General features: G+C 33.8%; 1 long non-coding RNA gene across 1 annotated transcript; it reads right to left on the bottom strand.

Moving 5' to 3' along the window:
- Positions 1-2,968: 2,968 nt before the first annotated feature.
- Positions 2,969-4,257, bottom strand: LOC127844320 (uncharacterized). The gene is made up of 2 exons (XR_008032671.1): positions 4,101-4,257; positions 2,969-3,763 (listed from the first exon to the last, which is right to left on the bottom strand). It is a non-coding gene; the product is annotated as an uncharacterized LOC127844320 (long non-coding RNA).
- Between the last annotated feature and the right edge of the window lie 11,876 nt (positions 4,258-16,133).

Below are 16,133 nucleotides of genomic sequence, written 5' to 3' on the forward strand. Positions count from 1 at the left end.
CACAACAGCCTTCAGAACTGGAAAGATAGACAAATATGCAACCTGGGTCCGGTTTAATGAGAGCGACCATGGTCGGGCGACTATGGTTGTACCAGCGAATAATCGTCGTGCGACGATAGCCGTGTTTAATGGAGAGCGACGGTCGTCAATCGACCGCGCGTTGTTCGACATATTGTCGAGCGACCGCAGTCTACCCCTCACACCACGACTGCTCGTCGCTTGACGCTTTGTCGGCATTGAAAACCCGTGCAAAATGAACGCGGATAGTTTCCAGTTTAATCATGGCGGCCTCCATGCGACTTGTTCATCGAATGCGAAGACATTTTCGAAGAGAGCGAGTTTTTAGAGATAGGTTGAATCCATTAGATGTACAATGATGATGAACTTTTCCGTCGATTTCGCTTACCAAGGAGAGAGCTATTGGAGCTCATAGATCTAGAATACGTTTCCGAAATTTATACAATATTGTATCATCAATATGCGTATTTCCCATCCAATACACGGATGTCCCGAGCAAGGGAAAGTAATACATATCAGTAGTTTAGAAGAAATGCACTTAAAACGCATCGGAATTCTATGAGGGAATATCCTTTGATATTCCCTTTTTTCGTTGCAAAATGAAGAAAAACAGGTGTTTTTTTCTCACTTTTATTGCACACAAATTTAACCTTGAATCAAAATGCATGAACAGGAATTATCAAACTTGTATATTTCCTAAAAAAGCGCGTAAATTTACGAACATTTTTAATGCAAAAAGAACACATTTGACATCAACTAAGAAATTATTCGTAAATTTACGAACATTTTAAGGGAGAAAAATCAGTAGTTTTTTTTCATTGCTTGTCACCATGTGGCATAAATTTATGAACTTCTTTTTTTTAAAGAAATATATGATTAACAAAACCATTATTCGTAAATTTAAATTTACGCACTATTAAAAATGTTCAGAAATACTTGGTGAATTCATAGATTCTTACCAAAACCAGACTTTTAACAAAACCATACTTCGTAAATTTACGCACTATTTAACATTTTCATTGGTAAATTCATAAATAAAACCATACTTCGTAAATTTACGCACTATAAAAATTTTTCAGACATAATTGGTAAATTCATATTCTTAGCAATACCATACTTCGTAAATTTACGAACTAGTAAAACTTTTCAGAAATACTTCATCAATTCATATATTCTCAACCAAATCTTACTTCGTAAATTTACGCACTATCTTAACAAAACCATACTTCGTAAATTTACGCACTATTATATATTTTCAGAAATACTTTGTAAATTCATAGATTCTTAACCAAAAAATACTTCGTAAATTTACGCACTATTAAAAAAAAAACAGTCATAGATATATTAGATTCTTAACAAAACCATACTTCGTAAATTTACGCACTATTAAAAACTTTCAGAAATACTTGGTAAATTCATAGATTCTGAACAAAAACATACTTCGTAAATTTACGCACTATTAAAAACTTTCAGAAATACTTGGTGAATTCATAGATTCATAACAAAACATACTTCGTAAATTTACGCACTATTAAAAACTTTCAGAAATACTTGGTAAATTCATAGATTCTTAACAAAACATACTTCGTAAATTTACGCACTATTAAAAAATTTCAGTATTTGGTGAATTCATAGATTCTTAACAAAAACATACTTCGTAAATTTACGCACTATTTAACCTTTTCAGAAATACTTGGTAAATTCATATTCTTCTACAATTGGTAAATTCATATTCTTAATAATACCATACTTCGTAAATTTACGAACTAGTAAAACTTTTCAGAAATACTTTGTCAATTCATATATCCTTAACAAAACCATACTTCGTAAATTTACGCACTACTATTTTTTTTCAGAATTACTTCATCAATTCATTTATTCTCAGGAAAACCTTACTTCGTAAATTTACGCACTATTAACAATTTTCAGAAATACCAGGTCAATTCATATATTCTTAACAAAACCATACTTCGTAAATTTACGCACTATTATATTATTTCAGAAATACCCCGTACTTTGTCAATTCATATATTCTCAACATAATCATATTTCGTAAATTTATGCTGCATTAAAAATTTTCAGAAATACAAAGTCATGTACTTGGTCAGTTCATATATTCTTAACATACGTCTTACATTTACACACTATTAAAATATATTTTCAGAAATACTCGGTACTTGGCAAATTCATAGCAAAATAAGACTTCCTAAATTTACGCATTATTAAACAATTTCAGAAATACTTGGTGAATTCATAGATTCTTAACAAAACCAGACTTCGTAAATTAACGCACTTAAAAAAAAAACAGAAATACTTGTTTAATTCATAGATTCTTAACATAACCATACTTCGTAAATTAACGCACTATACATTTTTTTCAGAAATACTTGATAAATTCATAATGTCATCATTGTTGGTATTTATACGAACATTTTCAGGGAAAAGGTCTTTTTTTTTGCATTAACAATCAACATTTTTGATATTACGTATTAATACGAACTATTATTAACTGTCATCTTTGTTCGTATTAAAACGAACATTTTCACAAACAAAGTCATTTTTTGCATTAAAAATCAACATTTTTGATACTTGTATTAATACAGCTATTATAAATTGTCATCATTTTACATATTAATACAAACATTTCCAAGTATAAAAAGTCAGTTTTGTCACTAAATATAGTCAGTCGCGAGAGAGCCTAGTCTTTTTTAAGGAGAAATTTGCACAGATTTTCTCCCATATTAGTGTCAGATACTGTTGGATTGTTTGTGGATTTGTTCATGACTTCTTGAACTAGATTATTTTCATGTTTTACAACAGGCAAAGTTTGCAATTTGAATTTAATGTCTGTTGTAACATGACTTTCTGACCCATCAGAGCCTTCGACATCATGCTCTTGTAGTACCTTTACTTCTGCAGCGTCGGCTTCAAAAGCTTTTTGCTGAGAAAGAACTTGAAGATTCGCTTCTGATTCTGCCTTTTGTTTCAAAAGAGCTGCTTCTTGTTGAGTATATTTCAGTTTTATCTTGGCAGATTCGGCTTCTGCTTGTTTCAATGCGATGAGTTCACTCCTACGGCTAGAGGATCTCGAACTGTGTGTCTTCACACCACCATGGACAGAGTTTGGCTTCATGCTGGATATGACTTTTTTTAATATTGATTGTTTATTTTGGTCAATCTTTTCCAGGGCATGTAAGTTTGCTTTTTCCTGTAGCGACATGTCTGTAGTGAGAGCCGATAATTCTTTAAGACTTGCTTCACTTTTCACATTTTTTTAAGTACACATCAAATTTTGTCTTTAACTTTTACGTAACTTTCATAGGTAATTGCTGTTCAATCAGGTTAATTTCACCAACATTACTCTCATAAGTTAAACGACTTACTATGCACAAACTTTCAGTCACTTTGCGCCATGAAGCAGAACAGCGCATCCTAAAGTCATCAATTCTCTCTTCATAAAGAGCCCTTCCTTTTGCAGAAAACGGACGTACATACCGTGTTGACATACAATAAACTTTCTTAAGCCGGTTGAAATACAGATGAGACTTTAGTGCGACCAATTTTCAACGTGGATTTAGTTCGCTGTCCAGTACCAGTCACCTCCATCTGCTACTAGCAAAGTGTAGGTCAATTTACTTTTCTGTTCTGGAAACAGATAGCGGACCGATCGTGTCGAAAAAGAACACTGTATGTGGTGGTATTCAGTATTTGTTCTTAGATTCAACTCGATGTATGTGGTAAATTGCTGCAATAAAACAAAATAACAGATGTTCAGTTCTGCAGTAAAGAACAATGAAAATGATGTATTGTAATCAAAAAATACTTTAAATGACTGAAAAAAGGTAAAACGTATAGCCTATACCTAAGTTATAAACAATGACATAGTTACGAAAGCAACGCTTTGGAAATTACCCTAACATATAGGACATATAGCCTCAACTGGGTCGAAAGGGTAGGTACGACGTAATTTGGGTACGAATAGCATTTACTGAAAAAACCTGAATGAATGAATATACCTCATAAATAATTACTGCCTTAACAAAATACAAGTTATATAGCATTGATAACATGTGGAAACTTACATCATGCGGGGCTATTAACCGGTATAAACGTCTTAAGAAAATGCCGAAATAGCAATATCGGCAAACGCCTCGATTTAAAATTCGTAGGTGAACAAACACTGATATATCCAAGGGAAGTAAGCAGCGCAATATTATACGGTTACATATGATCGATATAGCCAGCACACAGATTTTGTTAAAAGTGTATACAAATTGCTAGAATGATCAGTTTGTTTCTCATTGATTGTGTTTTGTTATTTGACAATACATTTTTAAAAGGATAAAAAACAAAACAAAGAAATGTTCATTTACATAGAAAAACAAATTTTGCTTTCGTGTTCGCTGGGTCGTCTGCACTGAGGAAGGTATAGCGTCCATGATCTTAAATTATGGAAGACATAATTGTAAATATCTTTGATCTTCATCAGTTTTTTTGCCAAAAATTATATACATGTACTTAAATTAGTATTGAATTCAGTATTTATGAAGATGGCTGGTCTTCTGATAAACAAGAATTGTAATCAGGCCTTCTTGTATAAATTAATCATGTTAAAATTGCCAGAAACCAGCTTTTTATGGCTTTGTACTTTTAAATAAAATCTACCAATTAATCGCTTCATACAAATAATGTTTGAAATTAGCAGGAAATGATTTTCAGTGCGCAAATATTATGATTATGCATTAAATAAGTGCAAGACATATATTGAAGTATAAAGAATAGGCAATACATATATATTGCTCCATTTTTTTCTATCTATAATGAATAGGCAATAAATAGTGCTCAATTTATTTCTATTTATAATGAATTGGCAATAAATAATGCTCTATTTTTTTATCTATAATGAACTGAAGTTTTCATTGACTTTCGTATACAGATGATGCATTTGAATAATTGAAAATGTTGATATATGGAAAAAAAACACAGATTAGGCGAAATTAATTAATTAGAAATAACATAGTTATTTTTGAACAACTAGATACATGATTAGTTAAATTGGATCATAATAATTATTTTTTACATGTAAGACAATATATATAACAGTTTGAAAATCAAATGCACTTTCCCTGGTGATATTCATTACTAAACAACGGTTAACTATGAACAAGATAATAGTTTCTTAGTAAGAGACGTGTCAGTACATAGCTTTGTTTATATGGATCTAATTTTCTGTAAGATGCGGGTTTTCTTATTACCCAAGACTTCCGTTCTTATTTTTTTCCCAAGTGATGATGATGATGATGATGATGATGATGATGATGATGATGATGATGAAGAAGAAGAAGAAGAAGAAGAAGAAGAAGAAGAAGAAGAAGAAGATGATGATGATGATGATGATGATGATGATGATGATGATGATGATGATGATGATGATGATGATGATGATGATGATGAGGAGGATGATGATGATGATGATGATCATCATTGTTTTGAACATCCAGATCATCATCATCATCATCATCATCATCATCATAATCCTCATCATCATCATCATCATCATCATTAGAGAAAGAACAAAATACTGTCTGGATGTTCAAAACAATAAAATTGTTAAAATATCATTATTATTTAATAACGTAATGTTCCAAAGATAGTAAGCCATGAACCTTTTTAGCTTTATAGATTGTGTGCAACCTAATTAGTGGGTTGTCGGTTGAGATGTAAGGCAACTCGGGTCAAGGATAATAATAGTATGCGCGCTTTTACTTTATATAACCCACACTAAACCACATTCCTTAAATATGTATTGATAGCTTGTACCTGAGATTAGGCCCAATTATAAGTATGTCATTTTGCCATATGCTTTCCTGCGTATGGAAATATCATTGATTTACGAGAGTAATTATTTGTTTCGAATTGTTTATAACCGTAATGAAAATTAGTGTTATCCTGCAGTGTTTAAAACATTTGAGATCTACTCCTAAAAAGAAAAAAAACTTTATTATTAAATGTGCACGTGTATTGGTTTTTTGTCTAGGGGCATATTGTGTACAATCATAGTTTTATATTATTTGCAACTTTGATAATTACTAATTAGTAGTTTTGCTTTCAAGTAACAGTGTTTTGTTCTTGATGTTTTGAAAACTACTTGAAATTAATAGAAACATTAAATGGACCCGCCCCAGTCATAATTATTTTTTTCGCAAAAAGCACAAATGAAATACAATTTAGAACGAGTACATGTATATACCATATAACGGATATAACTGTTTAAACGCTTACAAACACATGTTCAATAATGACTGACATTAAGCATGAATCGTGTTTAATTTTGCGATTTAAATAATGTAACGAAAACGACTAGATAAGAATTGTAAAATGGGGAAATAAATATCTTATTGGAGTTACAAAACACAAAAGGCTTTGACAAAGGAACTAAATAACACCCCGTTGCCAAGATCACGAGACATCATTGATGTTATCAGTTCACTTTATGCGTGCGCCACTTTTTGTGGATAGGCGGCATGTGGAGTTCTAAAGGAACTGTGATCTAAGATTCTAATAGCTTGTTTACTACTTCGCACTGAACCAAATTCATAGAAAGTAATCAGAAATACAAGATCGATAATAATTATAAGTAAAATATGTATTGAGATAATGAACAGTATATTACAGACTGCATTTAGATCCGTTAACAGATTTAAACATATGCATTATATTTTGAGTTGTGCTGTTTCAAATAAATGTATCAATTATTTTACATTCAGTAATTTAAAGTAAAAAAAAAAGAGAATAGAGAGACAGTATATGAACGTTATTGTATACTTGATGTAAGGTGTTTAATTTCCACACTAGACATGATAATTCAATAAAAAAAGCTTCTGTTTATTGCAAAACATATTTTACGCAAGTTCAAAAGGAAGCGTGAATTACATTTCCAAATCACCAAACCAAAATATTTATTCAACTTAAGCAGTAACGCCTATCGTTTAAGAAATAAACAATATAAAGATTCTTTGCATGAGATATGTTACATTTTAACAGGTACATTTCTGTTGTAAAAATATCGAAGGAAAAGCATCATGATTTTGAGAACGTAAACTGTAAATAATCATGTATTAAGAGTTATTTAAAAAATGTAGTCATATCAATTATCTATACAGAATGGAGATGCTATTTTCATATATTTATTATAAGTTCTGGAATAGCTAAACATAAAAGGAAATCCGCTGTTTATTTTCATTATACATATCGGTAACAATAAAAGCGGGATAAACCTAGAAAAAAAGTGTAAAACAATTTATTACTTACCTTTCTGTAAAATTTAACAAACCGTTTACAGCGCGTGTGAAATATCTAAAAAAACACAGCGCGTGTGAAATAACTCAAAACTAGGTCAGAAAATCAGATTCTTTAAAGATTGTTTTGTATGGTGATTCGTTTTATATATACACTCGAAATGTGTTTTTGTTTTGTGCAGGAAAATATAATTTTATGATGTCAAGACATTAATCAAATAATACCTCGATATATTTGACACTCAGTTATAATTAAGTTTAATTTTTGTATTATCCCCTCTCATACGAATGATACGCCAAAGTCGACCACATACGAAAGGAAATTATTGGTGATCTTTCGGAATATAATAGCCCACAAGATTTACACCTTTATATAAATTCATAAATATTTAACAAAGTCGTGCAGTCTCTATTTATTCGTGATGTTTTTGTGTATATTTTTTACGCAACGAATGTTTCCTGGGTATGCATGGGCATAACTGTCCGCCCTGTCAAAACATCGTAGGAGCGACTGTCCGCCCTGTCAAATTTAGCATAGGAGCGATTGTCCGGGATTCGATATTGAACAATATATTTCCGACCAATTTTCATATTTAATTGTGGGACAATAAAGGTATTTTGCAAATATATATCTGTGTAACCCAGCCAGAAAAATTCCCGACCACCACGTAAATTTTAATTAGCAAAACATTGCTGATATAGATATTGCGAAGTCGATTTCTTAAGGCCCAGTCTCACTATGATGCCGGCTGAGCCCCGGTGCGTGATCCGGGCTCTACCGGGATGAACCGTGGCTTCACCGGGGACGACTGGTATGAGCAGGGAACAAACGGTAAAGTATTAAAGTATTTGAAAAAAACCGGGACGGGACCGGAAACAACCGGGACGGCAACGTAGCTCCACCGGGGCCCATACAGACCCCCGCAGAGCTACTGCAACGCCCCGGTTGTCGCCGGTTTTACCCGATATAGCTACGGTACATCGGTGAACCGGCGCCATGCCAGGACGCCACCGGCATTCACCGGGGCTCCGCCTGGGCATTACCGGCGACGACCGTGGTTAAACCGGGGCGTTGCCGTAGCTCTGCCAGGGTATGATGCCGGTATAGCCCCGGTGAGTGTCGGTGGAGTTACGGTATACCGGGGCTCTGCATGAACGCTGCCGGCTTTCACCGGGGCTCCCCCCGGGCATTACCGACGACAACTGGGGCTCTGCCGGGGCTTCACCGGGATAAACTGTAGCTAGTCCGGGGTTGACCGGGACTCTGCCGGGTTGCTGACCTGCTTCAACCTGGGCGGCACCGGGAAATAGTGTGATCGCGTTAAAAAAAATCTACAAATCATCCCGCTTCTCGCCGGTCGACCGGCGTTAGCAAACCGGGATGGACCGGGGCTCTACCGGCAATATTGAGACTTGGGCTAGCTTCGGGATGAATGTTTCTATCTTAACCGAGTGAGGATATTACCAGTGAGGCCCAGTTTGTACGAGAATGGTTAACAGTAATGTTATTCAACTGATCATTTAAATGGTGTTTAAAATACTATTTTCATGTTAAACCGAGTAAAGTGTCAAAACGTTTTTAATCATTCTAATATAACTCTCGATATACAGTGGAAATCTTCCAAATTTTCTATTATATATATAATGCACCGTCAAATAAATTCCATTTTAACAGAAAAAATGTGAAGTTGTCAAACCACAGATAAAAACCGTTGGTTTTACAAGTGGACGTACCTGTATCACGGTTAAAAATTACTTACAGGTTAATTAACTTAATTAAGATATAAAATATTCCCACACTTAAATCGGAAACAATCGACAATTAAACGAAGTGTGAACAAGTTTGCATGTACATTTGTATTTTTTGTTTGTATTACTCAACATTTGCAGTTATAAGTTGATTGCAGATATTATCTGTTCAGGTTAAGAACAGTAAACTGTCCAAGTCTTAATATATGTATCAGGCACACATTTCAGCCACTTACATTATATTCAATATCGGTTGTAAATAATATCATATAAAACAATCAAGGTATATAAGTTTTAATATTTTAAAAAAAGTATTCAAACTGTGATCTATGAAATGAAAAATGTTAAAGATTATTTAGTTAGATTATTTTGATAAGTTATTTAAGAAAAGATGTGAACATATTTCAGGTGGTCACATTCTATAAAAAAAAAATAAGTTGGAGACACAAAACATTAAGAGATTGTGTCAAAAGAATTAAATAACACTCCGTTGCCAAGATCACGAGACATCATCGATGTTATCAGCTCACTTTGTGCGTGCGCCACTTTTTGTGGATAGGAGGCATGTGGAGTTCTTAAGGAACTCGGACCCAAAATTGTAATAGCTTGCGAACTTTGATTATTTATGGCCCTCATAAAACTGCATGTCTTCCCGAATTATCCGTCATACAAGATATATAGATTTAACTGAACTTTAATGTTTGATAAACAGATACAATACTCGATGCGAATAAACAAAATTAAAGAATTGAAGTCGAATCTCGTTGGCTTGTAATCAATTCGCTCGAATTTCCGATTGACTCAAAGTCTCCTCGATGTACCATTTGCTTTTATTGTAATACATACATTTTTTTGGTCGTTTTTCTCGGATTCGCAAGGGTCATATTTTCTGATGGCTCGAAGCGCTTCCGTAGTCCCGGTTACAATTTCTACACTACATTTTGTTATTTTATTTTATTTCAGTCTCATCCATTAACATTTACATCATAGTATATACAAGATATAAAAACACATATTTTACAACAACTGTAAATGGCCATTCAAATTTGAATTATAAGAGACAATAAAAATCCAATATAATACAATGAACACATTTATGGTAAAACATAGTACATGTATTCTGTGAGTGAATGAGTGAGTATCATTGTGTAAATAAGAGTGGTAAGAGTGGGATTAAGGTAGGTGATATGAATACGAGTGAGTGAGTGAGTGAGTTAGTGAGTGAGTGAGTGAGTGATTGAGTGAGTGAGTGAGTGAGTGAGTGAGTGAGTGAGTGAGTGAGTGAGTGAGTGAGTGAGTGAGTGAGTGAGTGAGTGAGTGAGTGAATGAGTGAATGAGTGAATGAGTGAGTGAGTGAGTGAGTGAGTGAGTGAGTGAGTGAGTGAGTGAGTGAGTGAGTGAGTGAGTGAGTGAGTGAGTGAGTGAGTGAGTGAGTGAGTGAGTGTAGATGTGTGGCTGTTGAGTATAAGTTAGTAATGGCAGTAGAGGGTTTATTGAGCTATAATGAATTAAAGTCTTGTTTGTTTGGATCGAAGTCGCTTCGAGTCTTTTGAAGTTTAAATCGTTTAGACGAGCTTGGTTAATGACACGCGATAATTGATTGTACAGTCGTTATAGTACTATAATTAACAGAACAGAACATATCTATGGCATAGACTCTTGGTATACAAGGATGTGATTTCGAAGAAACAGTATCTTAACAATTTGTGCTAAACCGCTACGTTACAATTTCATGCGCTTTAATTAATTCATGAATACCACACAAACAGTGTTCTTGATAAACTGAACAGAACGATTAACGATAAGCTTGTTATGCTTAAGTCAAATAAATATTCTGTTCTGTTCTTGATAAACTAGCGAATAAATATCGTTGTTTAATCTTTCTGTGGTGAGTTCATGTTGTTATTTGGTCACTGTTATTTTAAATATGTTAATTTGCCTTTGATAACTGTTTTTTTTATTAGTGGCCTTTAATATTTGTCAATTAAATAATAATTAATAACAAATATATTTTACTAAAAATGGAAATAAGTTTACAGCGTCGCGTTATATAAATTCGGATTTTTCATATAATTGGGAACGTAATTGTTAAAATAATCGGACACAGTAATGTTTTTATCCCATTTTCACCGCGACATTGACGGTATAACACGTTGTGGAATATACTTGCTTGTATTCAACACTGTGGAATATACCTGTCGCGTGCACGGACTACTTTTTAAATGACGTCATGCGATATGCGCTAAAATTAGGTCGATATTGTTTGGTTCATTGATCGAATTTTAAGGTCACCCATTAGAAGAAAATGTGCATATTTTGCAGAAAAATATATATATGACATATTCACCAAAAGAAATGTTGAAATAAAATATAAAATTACACGATATTTGTTTTGTTATTTTTTTATTTATATTTACTTTACCACTGAATGATTTTTCATAAGAAACAAAGTCGACAAAACTTAAGCTTCAAAATTATTCGACCTTCAACCTTTAAAGGGGCCTTTTCACAGATTTTGGCATTTTTTAACTTATTCATTAAATGCTTTATATTGATAAATGTAAACATTGGATCGTAAAAGCTCCAGTAAAAAATCAAGAATAAAATTAAAAAAAGGAATAGAACATTGCCCGGAGCAGGTTTCGAACCAGTGACCCAGGGCTGGAGTCCTGCCAGAGTCCTGAAGTAAAAACGCTTTAGCCTACTGAGCTATTCCGCCAAGTACACATATTTGACGTATTTTATACCTTATATAAGCAATCTTCGTAGTTTCACAAAATTTAACGACAAAAACAGAACTCTCCAAATAATTCAATCGTTTCGCGTTGCAACGCTTTATAATTTTTAGGTTTTAAAATCGTCAAAAGATGCATATAATGGCTATATTAGACCATGGTAAATGTTCAGTATTACTGTTTCCTCACAAATATCATAACTAAAACGAAAATTTGCGAATCTGAAACAACTTTTTTTCAATTTTGTCAATTTACCAAAGCGTGAAAAGATCCCTTTAAATCTAGTCATATGACATAATTTTTCGTCATCCGTATAATGAATCAGCTGATTGATGGCGTCATAAAATGACATACTTATTGCGTCATTTTCCCCATTTGTTTTGACGATTTATTATAAACGCGACTTATTTCACATGTTTTCTACATGTACTGTACTGAGTATGTCGACATATCTGAATTGTCAATTGATCACATTTTCCTTATTTCGTGTAATGTGCATTGTTTATAACCAAAGCATATACTTTTGACATTTAACTTAAATATTAAGAATGTACAACAAGCCATACACATATCGCACAGTTCATGAATAATCTGCTATGTTTGCTTTCCTATTTAATTCACGTTAGGCAAAGAGCTGTGTAAAGTATAAGATGGTAAAAATAGCACCACACTGGAATTGGGAACGTCCCATTTTGTACACGGGTATTTTCTACTCATTTATCTGTTGTGTACTGGAATGTTTTCCATTCTTTGTGTATTTATATATTAAATTATTGTCTCGTACAATAAGGGTATTTACCATAGATAAATAAAACACTGTGCAAGTTTAAACATAATTATGTTTGTATGCAGAAATCTGCAAATGCAACCGAGTTTACCAACGGCTATTTTTAGATAAACTGCTCCGGTTCATTTGAACAGCAGAAATGTAGAGTACATGACGTAGCGTGTGACGAAGAAGTAAGTTTATCGCGTTCATAAACTCATTTGAATAAAGTGATAGAATGGCATAATGGTCTTTATTTAACTATGCTAAAATAACTATTAAAGACCCTAGATGCAAAATCGTCAATTATTGTGTTAAATGGATTATTAGATGGATTTTAAAGGATAATTAAAGGTAAGATACTAGTTCTTACGTGTTTTGATTTTTGTTTGTACTTTTGTCGTTCCCTGTCCTCGGGGAAATGATTTTAACATGGGCGCCATTGATGCATCGGATCACACACGGCATACCCATAACATTATATAAAAAACACGTTCTGCGCGTCCTTAAATTCGTCGTCCGAAGTCGGAAAACGTATTGCCCTGTATATTTTGTCAAATAAAGTGTCAGTCGCTGCAATTGTCTGTTTACTCGTCAAAATTGTCAAGGTCTTCGATAGCTAAAGAAACTTCAGCGTGCAGTTTATTTAGTATTGACAGACCTGTACAAAGTCGCGCCAGTCAAAAATCATAAAAAGCGACATTTAAAGTTATGGTAGCCAGAACTAGGTCGTCGATGGTGTACATGTATGTTGACATCGACAGCATTTTGTCAGGAGCAATCGCCGCCATATTGGATTTTGATCATTTTCTTTCGAAAATAAAATAAATTATAGTAAAGTAAAATCTTCTTTTCGCGGTCGTAATGTGTTAAAATTCGCATACTGCGTAAAATTGAATGTAGGCATATGGTGATATTTTTACTTGTTTTACAGTTTGTGTGTGAATTTTTTAAAGACTATTTTGCGTACCAGAACAAATACATGTATATCACTACGCATGGTTACATTTGTTAGATTTTAATTAAAACGCTTTTATGACTGAATTAAAATTATTGTTAAGGTTATTAGATCTATTTATGTTAAATGTCACGTTGAAAAAATCAAATGGGATAAATAGAATACTAGGATTAGCGTTGAATACAGAGAAGTTTATGTTGCTCGGCTCGAACACCGAAAGCGCTCGCCAAGGCTCGCGCTTCCGGCGTTCTAAGCCTCGCAACATAAACTTCTCTGTATTCAACGCTAACCTAGTATTCTCTATATATCATACTTGATTATTTGAACAAAGCTGAGTTGTCGTGTTTTTGCAATTGTACTCAAACAAAAAAACGAGCTGAGAATTGTAACTTGAGAGAAATAAACACTATCCCAAACAAAAAAATCTTAAGCAAATTGTACCAAAATTGTCAATAAATTGGTAATAAATCAGAGAAATCCAATTCATTAGCATTTTTTACCAATTCATTTAACGAATAAGCAATAAATTGGTTTCTTCAGTGAAAGCCCTAACCCTATATGTTGTCAACTCATTATTTAGTCCCGATGTCTGTACACTTTATTTGAGAAAGAAAATACATTGAGTACTCTTTATTGCCAATCCATTGTAACAGAAAAATGTTTAGTACGATTTATTGCCAATTCACTATATATATAAAAAAGACAAGCACTTTTTATTGACAATTCATTTTAGATAAAAAAAAATAGAGCATTATTTATTGCCAATTCATTATAAATCAGGGGCGTAGATAACCTCCCAACATTGGGGGGGGGGCGGTCCAGTTTCTGTACTGGGAACATAAAGAGGTTCGTTTGACATTCGTCCACATGAAAATACACAACAACCAATACAATATGACATGATTAGTAAATAATGTATCCACATTTCGAGCATGCGAGGAACCGTATGCTGCGTAGGATTTGCAGCAGCTGCTTCCGTTTGTCGTCCTTCTCCTTAGCGTGCCCCGCTGACAGCACCTCTCCCACGTCACGCGTCGTGGCGGGAAGCGTTACCAGTCGCTCGACCGCCTTCTTGTGGCACTCGCTTTCGTCGTGCTTCCGGAACTTCTCCGTACCCGCTTTCCAGTTGAAGAAGCCGTCACTGATGAAGCTGCCGTCCACCTTCGTGTTGCCGATCTTGCCCAACTTCTTGGTCGCCATGCAGAGATGGCAGAACGCAAGGTCCCGGCTCTGATTAGAATAACTGAATAAATTTTGTGTTAAATATTAATGATAATAATAAGAAGTATTATTAAGCAACAATTTTTTTTACAATACGAGTATTTTTTGTATGTTGTGTCTTTTTTTCTAAATTTCGTTTGTATTTAGATCAACGTTAGGTTCATAAAAGATAAGAACGATCGCAAATTAAAATTTAATACTTATATACATACCTCATCGTAGTGGAGCCATGTAAAGGAATCATACCAACAAGATTGGAATGAACGCTGTTCTGGCATTTTCTTCCCGAATGTACGCTTAGGAAACTCAAAATTTCGAGGCTGATTAGGAATACTCATTTTGAACATTAAACAATTACATATATGATATTGTTTCAATGATGTCTAATCAAATAATAACTGATGTACTTAGAGAACAAACATATTTTCAAACTAATTACTGTTTTTCACGCGTATATTTACTCAAAATTGTTTTAAGTGGCAGTTACCTTTGAATTAAAGCGATCAATTTAAATTAAAAGAATCGCCTGTCTCTAATCAAAACACCGACAGTGCAATCACGGAAAAGAACAATAAAACAATTAACGCAATGACATTTACCCCGGCCCCTAGTTTATGACACCTAACAAGGGATAATGACACATCACTATTGGCAACCTCAGAGCAGACGGAGAGGGGACACATGGCTTCTGCACTGACGGCGCGTGATAACAAAAATACTGGTTTTGGGGCGGCGATTTTTTGGGGATTTTACGTTTATTTATATAACGATGACTAGCCGAAATATTAGGGGGGGGGGGGGCGGCCGCCCCCCTGCCCCCCCCCCATTATCTACGCCCCTGTTTAAATAGAAATAAATCGAGCACTATTTATTGCCTATTCATTATAGATAGAAAAAATGGAGCAATATATATTTATTGCCTATTCTTTATACTTCAATATATGTCTTGCACTTATTTAATGCATAATCATAATATTTGCGCACTGAAAATCATTTCCTGCTAATTTCAAACATTATTTGTAAGAAGCGATTAATTGGTAGATTTTATTTAAAAGTACAAAGCCATAAAAAGCTGGTTTCTGGCAATTTTAACATGATTAATTTAAACAAGAAGGCCTGATTACAATTCTTGTTTATCAAAAGACCAGCCATCTTAATAAATACTGAATTCAATACTAATTTAAGTACATGTATATAATTTTTGGCAAAAACACTGATGAAGATCAAAGATATTTACAATTATGTCTTCCATAAATTAAGGTCATGGACGCTATACCTTCCTCAGTGCAGACGACCCAGCGAACACGAAAGCAAAATTTGTTTTTCTATGTCATTTCTTTGTTTTGTTTTTTTTATCCTTTTAAAAATGTATTGTCAAACAACAAAAC

The sequence above is a fragment of the Dreissena polymorpha genome, chromosome 9 (assembly GCF_020536995.1).
Source record: "Dreissena polymorpha isolate Duluth1 chromosome 9, UMN_Dpol_1.0, whole genome shotgun sequence".
Classification (NCBI taxonomy): Eukaryota; Metazoa; Mollusca; class Bivalvia; order Myida; family Dreissenidae; genus Dreissena; species Dreissena polymorpha.